Source organism: Armigeres subalbatus, chromosome 3, assembly GCF_024139115.2.
Source record: "Armigeres subalbatus isolate Guangzhou_Male chromosome 3, GZ_Asu_2, whole genome shotgun sequence".
NCBI classification, from domain to species: Eukaryota; Metazoa; Arthropoda; class Insecta; order Diptera; family Culicidae; genus Armigeres; species Armigeres subalbatus.
In genome coordinates this window covers 365,182,193-365,195,045 of record NC_085141.1, presented here as the reverse complement: position 1 = coordinate 365,195,045, position 12,853 = coordinate 365,182,193, and the positions used below count along the sequence as shown (strand labels likewise).

The following is a 12,853-nucleotide window of genomic DNA, read 5'->3' as shown; positions in this document are numbered from 1 at the left end:
TGAGTTACCTAACCATCCAAACATTCAGATTAATCACTTATTTTTCGCACCAAGAGCATACAACAACCACACAGCAACAGCAACAACAGCAGCAATCAGTACCAATACAGCTAAGGAACTACAGCTTATTCTAATTTCATCTGTTTCACCCCTCCACAAAAAATCCTATTTTATCACTTTATAGCATATCATTCAAACTGTTAACTATTAAACATCCATATTAAGATACTCACAGTACAAAAATTGCAATAAAATATAATTAATAGGATCAATGTCACAATATAATTTATATTAGTTATCGTACAACAAAAAGACCGTAACAAGTAGTATAACAGTGCTGCCAGAGTTCCGAATTGGGAATTGAGAAGTGAGATGTTGAGGAGTGAGAAGTGAGTGAAGAGATACAAAACATCTAACATCTCATTTCGCACTTCTCTTTTCTCACTTATAACTTCTTACATCAAACGAGAGACGATAATTGGGAAGTGAGAAATGAGATGTTGAGTAGTGAGAAGTGAGTGAAGACATGCAAGACATCTCACTTCTCACTTCTCTTTGCACACTTAAAACTTCTTACATCACACTTCTGACTTCTCATTTTTCACTTATCACTTTTCACTTTTAACTTCTAACTTGTCGCTTCTCACTACTACTTCACACTTCATACTTCTCACTTCTAACTTCTCATTTTACACATCCCACCACTATCTTCTCACTTCTCAATTTGCACTCCTCATTTCTCATTTCTCACTTCTCACTTTTCATTTCACGCTTCCAATTTCTCACTTCTGACTTCAAACTTTAAACTTCACTCTATTTATTTCTCACTTCACAATTTTCACTTTTCACTTCTCACTTATAACTTTGCATTTCTAACTTTTATCTTTTACAGTACTTTTCACTTCGCACTTCGAATTTTTCACTTCCCATTTCTCACTTCCCACTCAATTCTTTTTTCACACTTCTCACTTCTGATATCACTAATTTCCCTTCTCACTTATAACTTCCTATATCTCATTTTGACTCTTATTTCTCAGTTATCACTTTTCACTTCGAACTTACAGCTTTTCACTTCTCACTTTTCACTTGTGAAAAGTTCACTTTTCACTACTCACTTCGTACTTCGAATTTCGTACTTCTAACTTCTCTCTTCTCACTTCTCATTTCTCACTACTCACTTCTTACTTCGCAGTAGTCACTTCTCATTTCTTACTTTTCACTTTCATTCCACACTTCGAATTTCTCACTTCTCATTTTACTCTATTAGTTTTTGTCTTCTCATTTTTCACTTTTCACTTCTTAGTTTTGACTTCTTATATCTCACTTCTGACTACTCATTTCTCAGTAATCATTTCCAACATCTAAATTTTCACTTTTTATATTTCACTTTTCAATTTTCACTTCTCAAAACAACGATCACTGGAATCACAAATGGACACAATGGACTCACGATGGGATGGGCTGGCAACAACAACGATAGCGAATTATGAACATCTAAAAATAGATTCTGTGTTGATTATGTACAGCAGAGTACCACAGTAGATCACGGCACAGTAGCGAATAAGAACACAGAGTGCCTACCAAATAAATATAAGAATATAAAATAAATAAAAATAAATGCCGAAAAACTGACCAAATCCTCAAACTTAGGAATAATATACGTACAAAATCTCAAACACTATTCATAAAATTCGTTTACTAATCTTTGATATGAAATAGTTCATGTTTATATTTTTAATTAAAAGGTGGCCAAATATAGCACAGCAAATTTGGTGAATTCAACTATCGCCACTGGCGAAATTCCGTTGATTGTTTTAATAACTGTACAACTCACAGTCGCATATTTATCCCATATGAATATGAAATCCAACGAAGATGAGATTGATGTGCAAACATAGGCATAAACATGTATTAATTTTTGCCACCGCTTGCGCCATAATGCACGAAAAGTGTTGCCAAAACTCCGGGCTTTCTGTTCGAAACATTCACTTCAAGGGAGCAATAATGGTCGTTTGGCAGAGAGGGTCATTTGTCCAAGAATGTCATTTAAGTGAAACAAAGCATATAGCCAAAAATGTCATTTGGCCGAACGGATCTTTCGACCGTAAATGTCGTTTGTTGAAAGGGTTTTATGGCCAAAAATGTTGAAGTAATTAATGATAATTGAGAAGCGAGATGTAACAAATGATACAGTAGAAATCATAAATCGAGTCGTCTCACTTTTCACTCCTCGTTTCTCTCTTCTCAGCGAAAAATAAAATAGGGGAAGTGCACCGGTTTTGGCCAACTTAGAGACCTAATTTGGCCAACCCTGAAAAATACATATTTTTTCAAAATAATCGATCAGTTGAAACAGCGTTGAAGCGTGAGGGATATATCCAAGGGGCAAGTAACTCTAAACTTTGCGAAAATATTACTCATTGTCCCGCAATAGTATTTCGTGATATTTCTAGTATTCACGATTTCCATCAAAGAAATAAACGGTTGCTAGTTCGGTTGTTATGGCGTTTGTTGATGAAATACAGTGCTCCCCGTATTGGAAACACCTGATTTCTGCCTTCTACAGATCCTAGAAAACTTTCAAACCGCATTTTATATTATACGAATGGCATCAAACCAAAGCGTAGGCCCTAAAGATTGCTCAAAAAGAAATAATAATAGATATAGTTGTTCAAAATTTTTTTAAGAATTTAAAGTAGACTGAAACTGTTGCCTAATACTGGGTGGATTGTATCGACTGGGTGGCGTTGCGTGTCATGCTTTTCCAACCAGGGCTCTTCGATCAATTTACCGTAGATACGACGTAGTTTTTCTCTAGTATTTGTTAGTATTTTTGGATACTGTCGAATGTTTAGAGTTAGTTGCCCCTTGGATATATCTCTTGTAGGAACTAATAAAACCCTTGCGAGTTACTTTATTTTTGGAGTTATTCGCAAAATTGGCCAAATTAGGAACATGGCCAAAACCGGTACACTTCCCCTATAAAGATATAAAACTTCAACATACTTGTTCGGCCAAATGACTGTTTCGGCCAAAAGAAATGTTTGGCCAAAGGACATTTACGGCCAAAAAATCATTTTGGACCATAGGCATTATCGCCCATCGTCCTATTAGACCACACAAGTTTTTCAGCTAAACTATTCTCTTTTAGTCATATGCCGCTTTCGGCCGAATGCCCCTTTTGGCCGAATGACATATTCAGCCAAACCATTTTCGGCCTAATAGAGTTTGCATATGCCACCGGACGGGCATGGAGTGACTTTTTCTCGTCGAGGGACAGCGATGGTGATTGATTTGTGTTTGGAGGATCGTGTGTTAGTTTTGTGCGTCGTTTCGGTCATCCAAGGCGCGATCCTTCACAGTTTGCATATGCCATGCTCGGTTGATAGAGACTTCACACGATATGGTTTGCGCTTAAAAATTAAATCAGTTTTCAAGCGTTTAATCGTGTTCCTGCTCGGTGTTCGGTGTAGTTAGTTCCTTCTGCTTTCTGCAGCAGAATAATAGTTCGTAAAAATCGCTGTGTAAAAACTGGCACGGTCGTATCACTTATCAGAGTGAAGCCAGATCCAACAATGCCTAATAATCGTTCCTGTGATTTTTGTGGAGGCGCAATGGTAAACACGGTAAAGCAAAAACCACCTACTAACAGTGCTGTGCTGAATCATTATTAGACGATAATGATTGCAATTTTCATGCGAAAACTTTTCACGTGAAAACAGTAGGCGAGTTGTCGCCGGCGATAACTTCTCTCAATTTTGTACTCAAACGATAATAAACAAAGAATTTTCATTTAAAAATTATTCTTTACTATTTGGTTTCATGGTAGTAAGGAAAAAGAGTTAAAAATGTAACGGTAAATGCTTAAAATCAAGATACGATTTTCAAACGATTCTTGATCGCTGGCGAGTTTTTATCACTTGATAATTTAAAAATAAGATCGCGGGTGAGTTTTGATCATGCACTACGAAGAGCACCTGAATGGCAATATGGAAGACAACGGTGGCGGTATGGTAATGAACCTAGGAGTACGCGCGCCGGACATGCGACTTCCGGCTCCGAATCTCTAGGACATCCAGGAGGAGATCGGCCGGATGAAAATCAACAAAGCCCCTGGAGTTGACCAACTACCAGGAGAGCTGTTTAAACACGGTGGTGAGGCACTGGCTAGAGCGCTGCACTGGGTGATTACCAAGGTTTGGGAGGATGAGGTTCTGCCGCAGGAGTGGATGGAAGGTGTCGTGTGTCCCATCTACAAAAAGGGTGATAAGCTGGATTGTAGCAACTACCGCGCAATCACATTGCTGAACGCCGCCTACAAGGTACTCTCCCAAATTTTATGCCTCCGACTAACACCAATTGCAAGAGAGTTCGTGGGGCAGTACCAGGCGGGATTTATGGGTGAACGCTCTACCACAGACCAGGTGTTTGCCATACGTCAGGTATTGCAGAAATGCCGCGAATACAACGTGCCCACATATCATCTATTTATCGACTTCAAAGCCGCATATGATACAATCGATCGGGACCAGCTATGGCAGCTAATGCACGAAAACGGATTTCCGGATAAACTGATACGGTTGATCAAGGCGACGATGGATCGGGTGATGTGCGTAGTTCGAGTTTCAGGGGCATTCTCGAGTCCCTCTGAAACGCGTAGAGGGTTACAGCAAGGTGATGGTCTTTCGTGTCTGCTATTCAACATAGCTTTGGAGGGAGTAATACGAAGGGCAGGGATTGACACGAGTGGTACGATTATCACGAAGTCCGTCCAGTTATTTGGTTTCGCCGACGACATTGATATCATGCACGTAACTTTGAGAGGATGGAGGAAGCCTACATCAGACTGAAAGCGAAGCTAAACGGATTGGACTAGTCATCAACACGTCGAAGACGAAGTACATGATAGGAAGAGGCTCAAGAGAGGTCAATGTAAGCCACCCACCACGAGTTTCTATCGGTGGTGACGAAATCGAGGTGGTTGAAGAATTCGTGTACTTGGGCTCACTGGTGACCGCCGATAACGACACCAGCAGAGAAAAATTCGGAGGCGCATAGTGGCTGGAAATCGTACGTACTTTAGACTCCGTAAGATGCTCCGATCGAATAGAGTTCGCCGCCGTACCAAACTGACTATCTACAAAACGCTCATTAGACCGGTAGTTCTCTACGGACACGAGACCTGGACGATGCTCTGGAGAACCAACGCGCACTGGGAGTTTTCGAAAGGAAAGTGTTGCGTACCATCTATGGTGGGGTGCAGATGGCGAACGGTACGTGGAGGAGACGAATGAACCACGAGTTGCATCAGCTGTTGGAAGAACCATCCATCGTTCACACCGTGAAAATCGGAAAACTGCGGTGGACTGGGCATGTCGGACAGTAATCCGGTGAAAATGGTTCTCGACAACGATCCGACTGGAACAAGAAGGCGAGATGCACAGCGGGCAAGGTGGATCGATCAGGTGGAGGACGACTTGCGGACCCTCCGCAGACTGCGTGGTTGGCGAAGTGCAGCCTTGGACCGAGCTGAATGGAGAAGACTTTTATGTGCAGCACAGGCCACTCCGACCTTAGCCTAATAATAAATGAATAAATAAACCTCGGTATCGTATCAGAAAAATCCTTTCAAAAACTGGAATGAAGTGCAGCAAGATTTTGAAGAGGAAAACCACGTTTTTTACCTTTTCTCAACTTTGATAACGAATATCTCAAAAACTATACCTTGTAGGGACTTTGGGGTTTTATTATCTTGTGTATCTACTTTCGAAAAAAAATTATTGGTGAAAGTGGATTTTCCGATTTAAGTCCGGCTAAATCCCCATAGTGTCATGACCGTACAAGGCGACTGGACGAAACAACGATGTGCACAGAGCTAGTTTTGTCCGTGTCTATAAGCAACGATACTTCAGCTGGCTACGCAAACGCGTCTAACGTTATTACCACATGTAACGGGTGATACAAGATATATGAATCCGTCGACAACCTTAAATCGCATCCCATCTATTTTCACTTCGGGACCAACACTGTTTGGACTGCCACGTTCTCTGCCAGCCACCAAGTACATTGCAGCCTCGCTGCATAGTGTTCATTCAGCACTTCCAGAGTTATTAACTGCGAGGTTTCTAAGCCAAGTTAACATTTCTGCAATCGTATATCGTGAGGCTAACACGATGAAACGTTTATGCCCAACTAACACGATGATGGTCTAGCAATGACATATTTTATGATCAGTCCAATTCTTCCAATCTCCCACACGAAAGCCTTTTCCACTGTTCTGCGATCTACACCAATGATGTCGATGTCATCCGCAAAACCAAGGAGCATGTAAGACTTGTTGATGATAGTTCCGTTTCTTTGCGCACCAGATCTTCGTATTGCACCTGAGCTATGTTGAATAGCAAATTAGAGAGCGCATCGCTCTGCTTCTATCCATCTTACGTCACGAACGAATCGGATGTCTCACCAGATATTCTGATGGATCCATCCAGCGTTGCACGAATCAACTTAATAAGCTCTGCAGGAAAGCTATGTTTTAGCATTATATACAACAGTTCGTTCCACAGTGAAATCCGTACGCTGTTGCCTTAAAATCCTTAAACAGATGATTATTCCGCAAGCTGTATTCCCTTACCCACGCATTTTTATTATTTTTTTTAAATCTTTATTAGTGATGTTTTAGCCCTAGGCTAGTTCACGTCAATACCCATACATCTTCTATTCATCAACTTCAAATCCGCATATGATACAGTTGATCGAGATCAGCTATGGCAACTAATGCACGAACACGGATTTCCGGGTAAACCGATACTGTTGAGCAAGGCGACGATGGATCGGGTGTTGTGCGTACTTTGTGTTTTGAGGGGCGTACACGAGTCCCTTTGAAACGCGCAGAGCGTAGTATTTTTGTAGATACACTTCGAACTAATTCAGCATTTTAACCAACTTTTCGACAACGTATTTGAGATAGAGTGTGTTGTTTAATAATGCACGGGAAAGGCATAATCACTGATTGGTGGATTAATTTGGGTTGTTGGATGTATGAAGAAATATCTGGTCTGCGATTTCTTCAAGTTTTGACCTAGAATTATCTATTCTGCGAAAAAACAGCGGAGGGTGATTATCCAAGTTTACCCTATCTTAATTTTTTTTTTGCTCAGCTGTACACAACACTGCTCAGGTACTGCAACAAATAAATATTTCACTAACAACTGAGCTCAAAGAGAAATCATCACAGGCGGTTGCCACATAAAACGCAAAACTCCCATTCTTTTGTTCCGTTTGGTAATGCTTGGCTTTTCCGATTTTGCTGCTTCACTTCTGGTTACACATCGCCAGCCAGCCAGCCAGCCAGCCTGTTATCAGGAAGAACGATGGGTGCTCCAACCAGGCGCAAGTGAGAGCGGATATCCTCCATTGTGTTGCCGGCTATGGGCAAATAAAGTAAAAATCATCCCATTTCAAACGAACGAACGAGGAGCTGACGGCTAAAATTACACCAAAGTAGCATGTAATCCAAAGCCGCAACCGATGTGTGCCACCCGTGTGCGCACATATTTGCCGAATGCCGAAAAATGGAAACCACAGAACCGGAATGACGAAAGAGCTTGCGGATTTTTTCCTCCAGTCGCATGGATGCGCAGCGCGACTCTGTTGCAGTTGCAGGTTCGTGGGATCCGAATGGTGTCATTTGAATGGAGGGATTATCATGGATAAAAGACCACGAAGATTTTTTGTAAATCTGATCGATGGAATCCGGATGAGGAAATATCAACACTCTTTGCCGTACAATGGAAATTATAGCTTGGAAAAACATATCGAATCATAAAGGAACTCATAGTCTCGTGCAACTCTTCTGGCATAGGTCAGTCTAATTATGGCCGATGAATGTCTGATGTTTGTAGCTCCACAAGTGACCAGCATAACAAGGGGATACGTATTTTTATAACTCTTATATATGTATCATCAAGGATTCCAGCCCTTATCTTAGTACATACTTAGTACTTTAGAGAAGATACATTTTAATATTTATATTGAAGCCAAAATGAACCAAATTCAATCTGATGTTTAACAATTTATTATTCTAAGTACCATATTTATTTCTGTTTCAGACCTATACCAATTGATATATCGTGTCAAGTTTCTCTTCTGATTCCAATTTTCAGTCCATTCCATTCCTAATATCATTAACACTCCTGTAACTTACTATTACTCAAAATCTAATTCAAAGCACAAGCTCAAGTTTAGGTCCAGGCTTAAATACAAATGAAATTATTTTTTAATAGGATTTCAAATTTACACTAACAGCATTTTCTCAGATGGAGCACATTGCTCCCTTTCCTCCAACATATTTTTATTATATTTTCAGACACGTTTTGGGTCATCGCATTCGGTTACTTCTCAATGCTGTCTGTTCCCGGAATAAAGGAGGGTCGACTTATCATAAAATGGACTTTTCCATTCCATTCACCCTGGGCTCCTATGAGGATTCATAGGTTCTGACACTCATTTGACCCATAGCAAAGTTGAGAAAGACGGGTGTCATTTTTGACTGAAGGGTCCAATAAAAATGAGAAATGCTTCGGTAGGAATCATTCCAGCTGTCAGACGAATTGATGTCTATAGTTTTATTGTGAAAGTGTCGAGAATAGAGAAAAAAAAGTTCATATATTTTATTACAATCCTTTTGCGAAATAAATCTAAATTGATCCGCCCAAGGATTGAATTTTATAATACCGCAATATTTTTCCCGTCGAATGGCTATTTCAACAATGAAGCTATTGCGAGGATAAAACTCCGACGGCAGTAATTAGCGATGCCGGTAGCATTGAAATTTCCAGCATTCACACCAAGAAAGGCGATTCTCCGAGATTTTCTTTTTCTTTTCCGTTTAATTAATGTGGCCAGACGACCACCCTTGGGGTTTAATTTACATTTAGCGACCACGATTACCATTTGCATAAATTCGACCGAATAAGGCTAGGTGCTTTTAAATTTCCGTTTAGACCGGTTTTGGATGTGGCATATACCAAAGACCATACCTAGCAATGGTAACGAGAGTATATCTCATTATGATCTTAAAATGGGAGAATTGATATGTGTATATTATTTTTCTTAAATAAGTATCAAGCAAACTATGCTTTCCAATATAAAGCCTAGTACGCAGTTCTCAAGGAAAATGGTCAAGGAAAATTTGATCAAATTACCAAAGTAATATTGACGTAATATGACCTAATGATAAAGTAGGCGAAAAAAGCATGTTTGTGTGTCATCAAGCAGGTGAGAAATTGGAAATAAACAGCTGCAATTTATTTTCTAAAAATAATAATCTCTTGAAGCATATCCTCGCCTGCATCGTGGTTGGTGTTATAATGTTCGACGAGCCCCGTGGCATTACCCTCTCAGGATCGGCGAAACTTGGTCGGATTTCTTTACCAGAACTTGTCGTCGTGCATGGGGAACTACGTGAACGTTCCGCCCGGGGTTTTTGGATCGTAGAATGGCTGCGAGGGACCTATCTTCCGTATCTCCCGTTCCTTGCTGGGATAGTTGTAGCCAGAATTGCTCGTCATGTGTGGTAGATCTTGAAGCTTTGCCTGATTCTTCCGGCTGCAATGTCAATAAAAATCTTTTGCTTTTCAGCCGTGGCGTCCGGTCCAAATGGCGCGCTTTATGTCCACATGGAAGACTATTTCGCTATAGGCCCGAAGGCCCGAAGGCCCCTTCAATGGACGAAGAAACGAGTGATTCCAAAGCCCAATTAGGGCATGATTTTGTGGATGTGCAGAAATGACCAGTTCACATGCTCGTCGATGAGATGGGGACCCAGGTCCGAGTTCGAAAGCAACTGTCCGGGTTTCACTTGTTTCGTCCCGTAGACATTTCACTATGTAACGTATTAGCTGAAGCTCAGTACAAACAGTAGCTTATGCGCCACTTCCTCAAATAAGGAAGACTGCTGATGCTATTTTGGGATCCCGGCTATGAGACCTTCTTCTAGGGCGAGTCTTTCAATGGCTCAAAAACTACGCGAAATCTTGCACCCGAACGGTGAATAAACTTACCCGTTCAAACCCCCGTGCAAAGAGAGAACTCTTCAGTGTACAGGAATTATAAATTCAAATCGGTTAAATGAGAAAACGAATAAAAATAAACATCGAATTAATTTCAATTGAGATGTTAATCAATGAAGAATAAGCTCATACGGGTATCTACTTGGGACCAATGCACGAATGGAGATAATTAACTTTATTGGTCCAATTTCAGCGTGCACATATTCTCTCCTAGCTACCCTGACCTTCTCTAAATCTAGCTATGTTGCTTATGAGTACTTGTCGGCGCTGAAGGTCCAACGACGGTTGATCGGGGCCCCGACAAGGATCGAATTATGCTGACTCTCACGTTTTCCCCTCTCGTTGTCTACGCTTTGAACCATGTTGGACACACCTTAAAAAGCTTGATGTTGAAAGCCAGCAATCCGAAAAAAGTTCATCCGCGTATCACACTACGCCTCGGAAACAAATTCGACGTAGCGACCGCATGTTAACGAGCGATCCTCTCAACCGTGGGTTTTGTTGGATCGGTTAGACGTGATTCAATGATGTTGCATTCGAATGGGCGGAATTCGTATAGATGTGCGCACGAGTACCCCTGGCGCAAGGGCATACGCATCAAGTCTGGAGAGAACGTGGATGATAATTTGGCGGGTGGTCCAATACTACACAAGCATCCTACGTTGTAGGTGATTTCTACAACGCAGTTCGGTTTTATTAGAAAACGATCCTATTTTGAAGCGATATACTGCCGTGAATCGCATATCTTTCCCATCTTTGCTGGGTTTCCTATTTATATGGGACAAATATGCGATTCACGGCAGTATAGAGCGGCTTACCTTGCTTCGGGTTCTAACTAATAGTTGCACATGTGATGCCTAGAAGCTAACTACTGGTAATAAACAAGATGAACAATTTCTAATTTTCGGAAGTGTTTTACTATTGTAATATAGGTTCTTACCAATTCGAATCTAGCTTATTCTTCTGAAACTAATCACAATTTTCCATCTGTTTACCTGTTAGTTAAGTTTTGCACTATGCCGTCGGTTGGCGTCTTTACGATTAAATTGTCTTTTGGTATCATATCCGCACTGGCAAAGAATCACTATTCAAATGAGAAATCGTGATGGCCAAGATGCCTCTAGTTATTGTTCAGAAATAATTCCGGGGTCGAGTGGGGTACCTTTTTTTCTCAAATTTTTTGGTATGTCCTCCTTCATGAAATCGCGAGACATATGTATTCCTAGTACCTATTTTAAGGTTCCTTGGTGGGTTTGGACAGGTTCTGTGGCATTCTGGAAACCTGGTCCCCCGGGGAAATGGCCACTTTTTGATTTGATCCGAAACCCATCTTGCGACGGCTCAAACTTCATAAATTCGCGATTCTAACTCAATAGAGTGTATTTAGAGGTACCTGGATGGTTTTGGAGGGGTTCAGTGGCATTCCGGGAACCTATTTCCCCCGGGGAAGTGGCCACTTTTTTATGTGATCTGAAACCCATCTTGCGACGTCTCAAATTTCATGATTTCGCGAAACGAGCTCAATTGAGCCTAATTTTAGGTACACCCAGGCTTTTTACAGGGTTTTGTTTTGGTCGTTTAAGACCTTCAGCGTCAATGAAGCAATAAAAATTACAAAAAATCAAAGAAAATTCAAGGGGTATTTTATAAGCTGTGAAAGTCTAGGTTAACCGAGAAATTAATGAATTCCAACCGCGTAAAAAAAACCAGGGTGTACATGAGTGGTGCTAGTCAGGTTCCATGGCATTCCGGACACCTGGTTCCCTCCTGAAGGAACTTCCAGAAGAACTTTCGGAGGAACTTCCAGAGTAACTTCCGGAGGAATTCCTGAAGGAACTTCCGGAGGAATTCCCGAAGGAACTTCCGGAGGAATTCCCGAAGGAACTTCCGAAGAAATTCCCGAAGGAACTTCCGAAGGAATTCCCGAAGGAACTTCCGGAGGAATTCACGAAGGTACTTCCAGAGGAATTCCCGAAGGAACTTCCGGAGGAATTCCTAAAGGAACTTCCGGAGGAATTCCCAAAGGAACTTCCGGAGGAATTTACGAAGGAACTTCCGGAGGAATTCACAAAAGAACTTCCGGAGGAATTCCCGGAAGAACTTCTGGAGGAACTCCCGAAGGAACTTCCGGAGGTACTTCCGGAGGAACTCCCGAAGGAACTTCCGGAGGAACTCCCGAAGGAACTTCCGGAGGAACTCCCGAAGGAACTTCCGGAGGAACTCCCGAAGGAACTTCCGGAGGAATTCCCGATAGAAATTCCGGAGGAATCCCCGAAGAAACTTCCGGAGGAATTCCCGAAGGAACTGCTGGAGGAATTTCCGAAGGAACTTCCGGAAGAATTCACAAAAGAACTTCCGGAGGAATTCCCGGAGGAACTTCTGGAGGAATTCCCAGAGGAACTTCCGGAGGAATTCCCGGAGGAACTTCCGGAGGAATTCCCAGAGGAACTTCAGGAGGAATTCCCGGAGGAACTTCAGGAGGAACTTGCGGAAGAACTTCCGGAGGAATTCCCGAAGGAACTTCCGGAGGAATTCCCGGAGGAACTTCCGGAGGAATTCTCGAAGGAACTTCCGGATGAATTCCCGAAGGAACTCCCGGAGGAACTTCCGGATGAATTCCTGGAGGAACTTCCGGAGGAATTCCTGGAGGAACTTCCGGATAAATTCCCGGAGGAACTTCCGGAGGAATTCCCGAAGGAACTTCCTGAGGAATTCCCGGAGGAACTTCCGGAGGAATTCCCGGAGGAACTTTCAAAAGATCTACCGGAGGAACTTGCGGA

The 12,853-nt window shown here is 41.8% G+C and overlaps 1 long non-coding RNA gene across 1 annotated transcript; it reads left to right on the top strand.

The window, feature by feature from the left end:
• The first annotated feature begins 9,170 nt into the window (after positions 1–9,170).
• LOC134223479 (uncharacterized) lies at positions 9,171–10,018 on the top strand. Its single transcript, XR_009982590.1, has 3 exons — positions 9,171–9,279; positions 9,339–9,577; positions 9,643–10,018. It is a non-coding gene; the product is annotated as an uncharacterized LOC134223479 (long non-coding RNA).
• Positions 10,019–12,853: the final 2,835 nt, after the last annotated feature.